We start from the raw sequence: 6,759 nt of genomic DNA on the forward strand, positions 1-6,759 counted from the left end.
GAGAAGTGGGTGCTACGACGAAATAATTTATAGTAGCGGTACCTGAAACTACGAAAAAATATTCTAATTCCACAAGAGCAGAAAAAAAGAATGAGCGCTAACTGAAGATAGTCGCGGCCAATTTTGGCGGCATTATAACCTATAAAACGCACGACACAAAGACACCCGAGCGTGAACTGACCCATTCATGTAATACTCACGAGTCACAGACCTCGTGCTGCCATCTCTTATCGTACTTCTGAAGCGGCGCCGATACCTAAACCTCGAGAGAAGTATAGCTGCCGGAAAGCACATTGAAAACGTTTTCTTGCAACTTAGTGCGCTTTTCGACGTGGTTGCTTCGTATCGTCGTGAAACTGCTTGCTAACGTACGAAGAGGATATATTACGTAGGTACACGGTGAATTATAATGTCAACTGGTATGCGTTCGGTGCTAAATCAATCTCAAAATGGATTACTCGGAGCTAACGTTCATAAATGTTGCGAAAAATCTCGTGAAATATGTTATGAACTTGCTTTAAAATTTCTAGTGCTATTAGAAGGGGATCAGGCTAAATGAAATCCATTGTGGTGTGATCTTCGGCATTGGCTCATATCGAAAGAAAATCAGAAGTTAAATAGAGAAAAATTTTTTGTCAGAAGTGGGATTCGAACCCACGCCCACAGAAGTGGACTGCGACCTGAACGCAGCGCCTTAGACCACTCGGCCATCCTGACGTACGCAAACAGTTAGTTTAACAATGTATAAAGATACACTTTCATGAATCGTTCTCATTGTTGTAATTATTTAAAATATAGTAATTCAACAACGAACTCAGGGTCAAGCGTTTTATCTAAAAAGCAAAATTTGCTTTTAATTCCTGGACACATCGCTTCGGCATTATATTTCTACCCGAGAACAATGGAGCTTCAGAATTCTTTTTTAAAAATTCTAGTTTGTATCAAAATAACATTATTACAATTTTGAACCTAAAATCAAATTAATAAACATACGACACTCTGTCAACAGCGACCATTGTTACTCATTCTATTGTTCTTCGTTATTATACAGCTACTATCATTTATGGTTTACAGTCAGCACGATACGAACGCTTGTTATGAGTTGTTGAGCACATGTCACAGGTTATGAAAGAAAACTTCGATGGTGTGGATAAAAGCATCATTGACGATTAATTCAGACTGTCATTGTCAGAAAACATCTCTTTGTTGACGAAAATAGGGGAAAGAGTTTAACGTCTCATCGATTACGAGGTTATTAATTACGGAGCAGAAGATCGAATTTGGAGACGAAGGAGAAGGAATAGACCGCGTCCATTTCAAACGAACACGGAAATGGTATTACACAATTAAGAGAACCCAGAGGAAACCTACGGTTGGCCGAGACGGGGATTAGAACCCCGGTCCTCCGGAAGTGAGTCCGCTGCTTCATCTCTGAACCACCTGGCAATGAGGTGCGCAGACTTGCACTTTACGCATCACATAAAATAGCAATTACGTGAATGTTCGGAATGCTGATAAACAACATGTTGTTGTTGCGGTCTTCAGTCCTGAGACTGGTTTGATGCGGCTCTCCATGCTACTCTATCCTGTGCAAGCCTCTTCATCTCCCAGTACCTACTGCAGCCTACATCCTTCTGAATCTGCTTAGTGTATTCATCTCTTGGTCTCCCTCTACGATTTTTACCCTCCACGCTGCCCTCCAGTACTAAATTGGTGATCCCTTGATGCCTCAGAACATGTCCTACCAACCGATCCCTTCTTCTAGTCAAGTTGTGCCACAAACTTATTTTGCAGAAATTATACAGGATGATTGGAAATTCCCCCTACGTCATGCTGAGAACAATGAGTGGGAATGATGGATAATGATGCAGCTAGATGCATCCATGTGACGAGATGTATAATTTGTGGTGATTCAGGAACAAACTATTAAACAATGTGTTATTCTCTCGAATGTGTACAGCGTAGGAAACGATTATGTAATTTATTCAGTTCTGGTAAATATCACATTAATAATAAACTAAATGACAACTACTAAGGGACAAATGGAATGTTCATTATTCTGTTTATGATACTCCTCGGGGTATCTTTATTTCACTGACTGTACGAATCTTGATTGATCCACAACAACAAGGGTTAACACTGGGATTCGTTAGTGCGTAACTAAATTAGCCTCATACGTAACAATTACTAGAGGTGCAGTAGCCTGCTACTGAACTTTCATTCCGTGTACGTAGAACAATGAACATTATTGTTTTCTTAGTGCTTCTTTTTGCCTCGTGGAAACAATACGTCTCCAGTTATCGATTCGTATTCAAACCACTACTGAGCTAAGAAAGATTGATTTAACGTCCAGTCAATCTCTAGGTCATCAGAAACTGAGCATTACATAATGTCCTCCACAGACTATACAACTTCTTAGTTTTCAAGAAGAAATTACGAGCAAACTCCGTTTTGGAACTACAGAGAGAAGGGAGAAACTTGAAATATTCACTAAGAAATGAAACAGTTGCATGCGCTTCCAATAATTAAGTACCAATTCAGTATAGTTGACTATCCATACTGATCGAAATATGTGGTTTCTGTTCGCTTGACTGTTCTGCACATAGGTATAATTCATCGTTTGATTATCTGCACATGGAGTGTGCGAACTGCAAGAGCTACACTCTAGCGGATAGCATCGCAACAGTCTTGAAGGAGTAAATGGTTGCGCCTAATGTTTAATGCAGCGTGCTAGTGTAACGATGACCAAGTTTAGAGCTTCAGGCTCCAGGAGGGATAATTATAACTGTTCTGTCGATGGCTGTAATAACTTCAATTGTAGCACGGAAGTTATTCTTCTTTCCAAATGAAAAGCAACAAGCAATTAGACACGAAGCTTGGATCACAGCAATGAAAACGAATACAGCTGACTGTAAGCAATGGACTCCTACAAAACAGTCTCGCATTTGTAATCGTCATTTCATCAGTGGTGTCTCCACAAGAGAACCTGACAGCCCAGGCTATGTACCAAGGTTGCACATGATGCCAAAATTAACTTGGTTGGAGGTTGCAACACATGATATTACTGAAAGGTATTTACATCTTCATCCACATCTACATTCCGCAAGCCACCTGAAAGTCATATTCACTTAAAAACATTTTGAAAATTGTGTAACAGAGTGCAGTGAAATTAATTGTGAACGACCCACAACTGTGCGACAACGTGTCTTAATGTGCTCTCACTACAAGAACAGTTTTTCAGTAAATTCCCTTATTGTTGTCACGTCATGAGGATTCGTAAGTTCATTTCAAAATATTACGGTGGTAGAGTCACTGACAGTTATACAGGGTGTTACAAAAAGGTACAGCCAGACTTTGAGGAAACATTCCTCACACACAAAGAAAGAAAATATGTTATGTGGACATGTGTCCGGAAACGCTTAATTTCCATGTTAGAGCTCATTTTATTACTTCTCTCCAAATCACATTAATCATGGAATGGAAACACACAGCAACAGGACGTACTAGCGTGACTTCAAACACTTTGTTACAGGAAATGTTCAAAATGTCCTCCGTTAGCGAGAATACATGCATCCACCCTCCGTCGCATGGAATCCCTGATATGCGCTGATGCAGCCCTGGAGAATGGCGTATTGTATCACAGCCGTCCACAATACGAGCACGAAGAGTCTCTACATTTGGTACCGGGGTTGCGTAGACAAGAGCTTTCAAATGCCCCCATAAATGAAAGTCAAGAGGGTTGAGGTCAGGAGAGCGTGGAGGCCATGGAATTGGTCCGCCTCTACCAATCCATCGGTCACCGAATCTGTTGTTGAGAAGCGTACGAACACTTCGACTGAAATGTGCACGAGCTCCATCGTGCATGAATCACATGTTGTGTCGTACTTGTAGAGGCACATGTTCTAGCAGCACAGGTAGAGTATCCCGCATGAAATCATGATAACGTGCTCCATTGAGCGTAGGTGGAAGAACATGGGGCCCAATCAAGACATCACCAACAATGTCTGCCCAAACGTTCACAGAAAATCTGTGTTGATGACTTGATTGCACAATTGCGTGCGGATTCTCGCCAGCCCACACACGTTGATTGTGAAAATTTACAATTTGATCACGTTGGGATGAAGCCTCATCCGTAAAGAGAACATTTGCACTGAAATGAGGATTGACACATTGTTGGATGAACCATTCGCAGAAGTGTACCCGTGGAGGCCAATCAGCTGCTGATAGTGCCTGCACACGCTGTACATGGTATGGAAACAACTGGTGCTCCCGTAGCACTCTCCATACAGTAACGTGGTCAACGTTACCTTGTACAGCAGCAACTTCATCTGACGCTGACATTAGGGTTATCGTCAACTGCACGAAGAATTGCCTCGTCCATTGCAGGTGTCCTCTTCGTTCTAGGTCTTCCCCAGTCGGGAGTCATAGGCTGGAATGTTCCGTGCTCCCTAAGACGCCGATCAATTGCTTCGAATGTTTTCCTGTCGGGACACCTTCGTTCTGGAAATCTGTCTCGATTCAAACGCACCGCGCCACGGCTATTGACCCGTGCTAATCCATACATCAAATGGGCATCTGCCAACTCCGCATTTGTAAACATTGTACTGACTGCAAAACCACGTTCGTGATGAACACTAACCTGTTGATGCTACGCACTGATGTGCTTGATGCTAGTACTGTAGAGCAATGAGTCGCATGTCAATACAAGCACCGAAGTCAACATTACCTTCCTTCAATTGGGCCAACTGGCGGTGAATCGAGGAAGTACAGTTCATACTGACAAAACTAAAATGAGCTCTAACATGGAAATTAAGGGTTTCCGGACACCTGTCCACATAAAATCTTTTCTTTATTTGTATGTGAGGAATGTTTCCTGAAAGTTTGGCCGTTCCTTTTTGTAACACCCTGTATAACGGTTAATTGTGGTATTCTGAAATATATGGAACAATACAGCAATAAGTTCACACTTACACTCACATTCGCCGTCGATCGTCCTTCTGTCACAGATTATCTGGAGGAAAAAAATAAAAATATACTGCACATACCGCTTAGTATGTTATTCGCCGCGTGGAGTGGCCGCGCGATTAGAGGCGTTATGTCACGGATTACGCGGCCCCTCCCGCCGGAGGTTCGAGTCCTTCCTCGGGCATGGGTGTGTGTGTTGTTCTTAGCATAAGTTAGTTTAAGTGAGGACCGATGACTTAAGCAGTTTGGTCCCTTAGAAATTCCCACACATTTGAACATGTTGCTATTGTTGTGATCTTCAGTCCAAAGACAGGTTTGATGCAGCTTTCCATTGTACTGTATCCTTGCCAGCCTTTTCATCTCCGAGTAACTTCTGTAACCTACATCCTTCTGAATCTGCTTCTTGCATTTTTCTCTCGGTCTCCCTCTACGATTTGTATCTCCCACGCTTCCCTCCAGTACTAAATTGTTGAACCTTTGATGCCTCAGAATGTAGCTTACCAACTGATCCCTTCTTCTAGTCAGGCTCGTACCACAAATTTCTCTTCTCCCCAATTCTATTTGTTACCTCCTCGTTAGTTGCATGATCTACCGATCTAATCTTCACCTTTCTTCTGTAACAACACATCTCGAAAGCTTCTGTTCTCTTCTTGTCTAAACTATTTATCGTCCATGTTTCACTTCCATACATGGCTACACTCCATACAAATACTTCCACAGAGGAATTCCTAACACTTAAATCTGTTCTCGATGTTAACAAATTTCTCTTGCCCTTTCCAGTCTACATTTTATATCCTCCCTCCTTCGACCATCATCAGTTATTTTACTTCTCAAGTAGCAAAACTGATCTGCTAAAAGTGTCTCATTTCCTAATATAATTCCCTCAGCATTACCTGATTCAATGTCCACCCCGGTAGTTGAGTGGTCGGATTGCCGTCCTACGGGCCCGGGTTCAATTCCCGGCTGGGCCGGGGATTTTCTCCACTCAGGACTGGGTGTTGTGCTGTCTTCATCGTCATTTCATCCACCTCCGGCGCGCAGGTCGCCCAATGTGGCATCGAATGTAATAAGACCTGCACCAAGACGGCCGGATCTGCCCCGCAAGGGGCCTCCCGGCCAATTACGCCAAACTCTCATATCCATTTACCTGATTTAATTCACCTACATTCCATTATCCTCGTTCTGCTCTTGTTAATGTTCTTCTTATATTGTCCTTTCAAGACACTGTCCATTCCGTTCAACTGCTCTTCCAAGTCCTTTGCTGTCTCTCTCACCATTACAGTGTAATCAGCAAACGTCAAAGTTTTTATTTCTTCTCCCTGGACTATAATTCCTACTCCAAATTTTTCTTTTGTTTCCTTTACTGTTTACTCAAAATACAGATTGAATAACGTTGGGTATATGTTACAACCCTGTCTCACTCCCTTCTCAACCACTGCTTCCCTTTCGTGCCCCTCGACTCTTATAATTGCCGTCTGGTTTCTGTACAAATTGTTAATTGCCTTTCGCTCCCCGTATTTTACCCCAGTCATCTTTAGAATGTGAAAGCCAATATTCCACTCAACATTGTTAAAACCTTTTTCTAAGTTTACAAATGGTGTAAACATAGGTTTTTCTTTCCTTAAGTCCGCATCTTGTGGTCTAGTGGCTAGCGTTGCTGCCACTGGATCACGGAGTCCCGGGTTCGATTGCCGGCCGGGTTGGGAATTTTGTCTCCCAGGGACTGGGTGTTTGTGTTGTCCTCATCATTTCATCATCATCATCATCATTCGTGATAGTGTCTAGATTGGACTG

The 6,759-nt window shown here is 42.5% G+C and overlaps 1 non-coding gene across 1 annotated transcript; it reads right to left on the reverse strand.

The window, feature by feature from the left end:
- Positions 1-633: 633 nt before the first annotated feature.
- On the reverse strand, positions 634-717 carry Trnal-cag (transfer RNA leucine (anticodon CAG)). Its single transcript has one exon. It is a non-coding gene; the product is annotated as a tRNA-Leu (tRNA).
- Positions 718-6,759: the final 6,042 nt, after the last annotated feature.

Source organism: Schistocerca cancellata, chromosome 2, assembly GCF_023864275.1.
Source record: "Schistocerca cancellata isolate TAMUIC-IGC-003103 chromosome 2, iqSchCanc2.1, whole genome shotgun sequence".
NCBI classification, from domain to species: domain Eukaryota; kingdom Metazoa; phylum Arthropoda; class Insecta; order Orthoptera; family Acrididae; genus Schistocerca; species Schistocerca cancellata.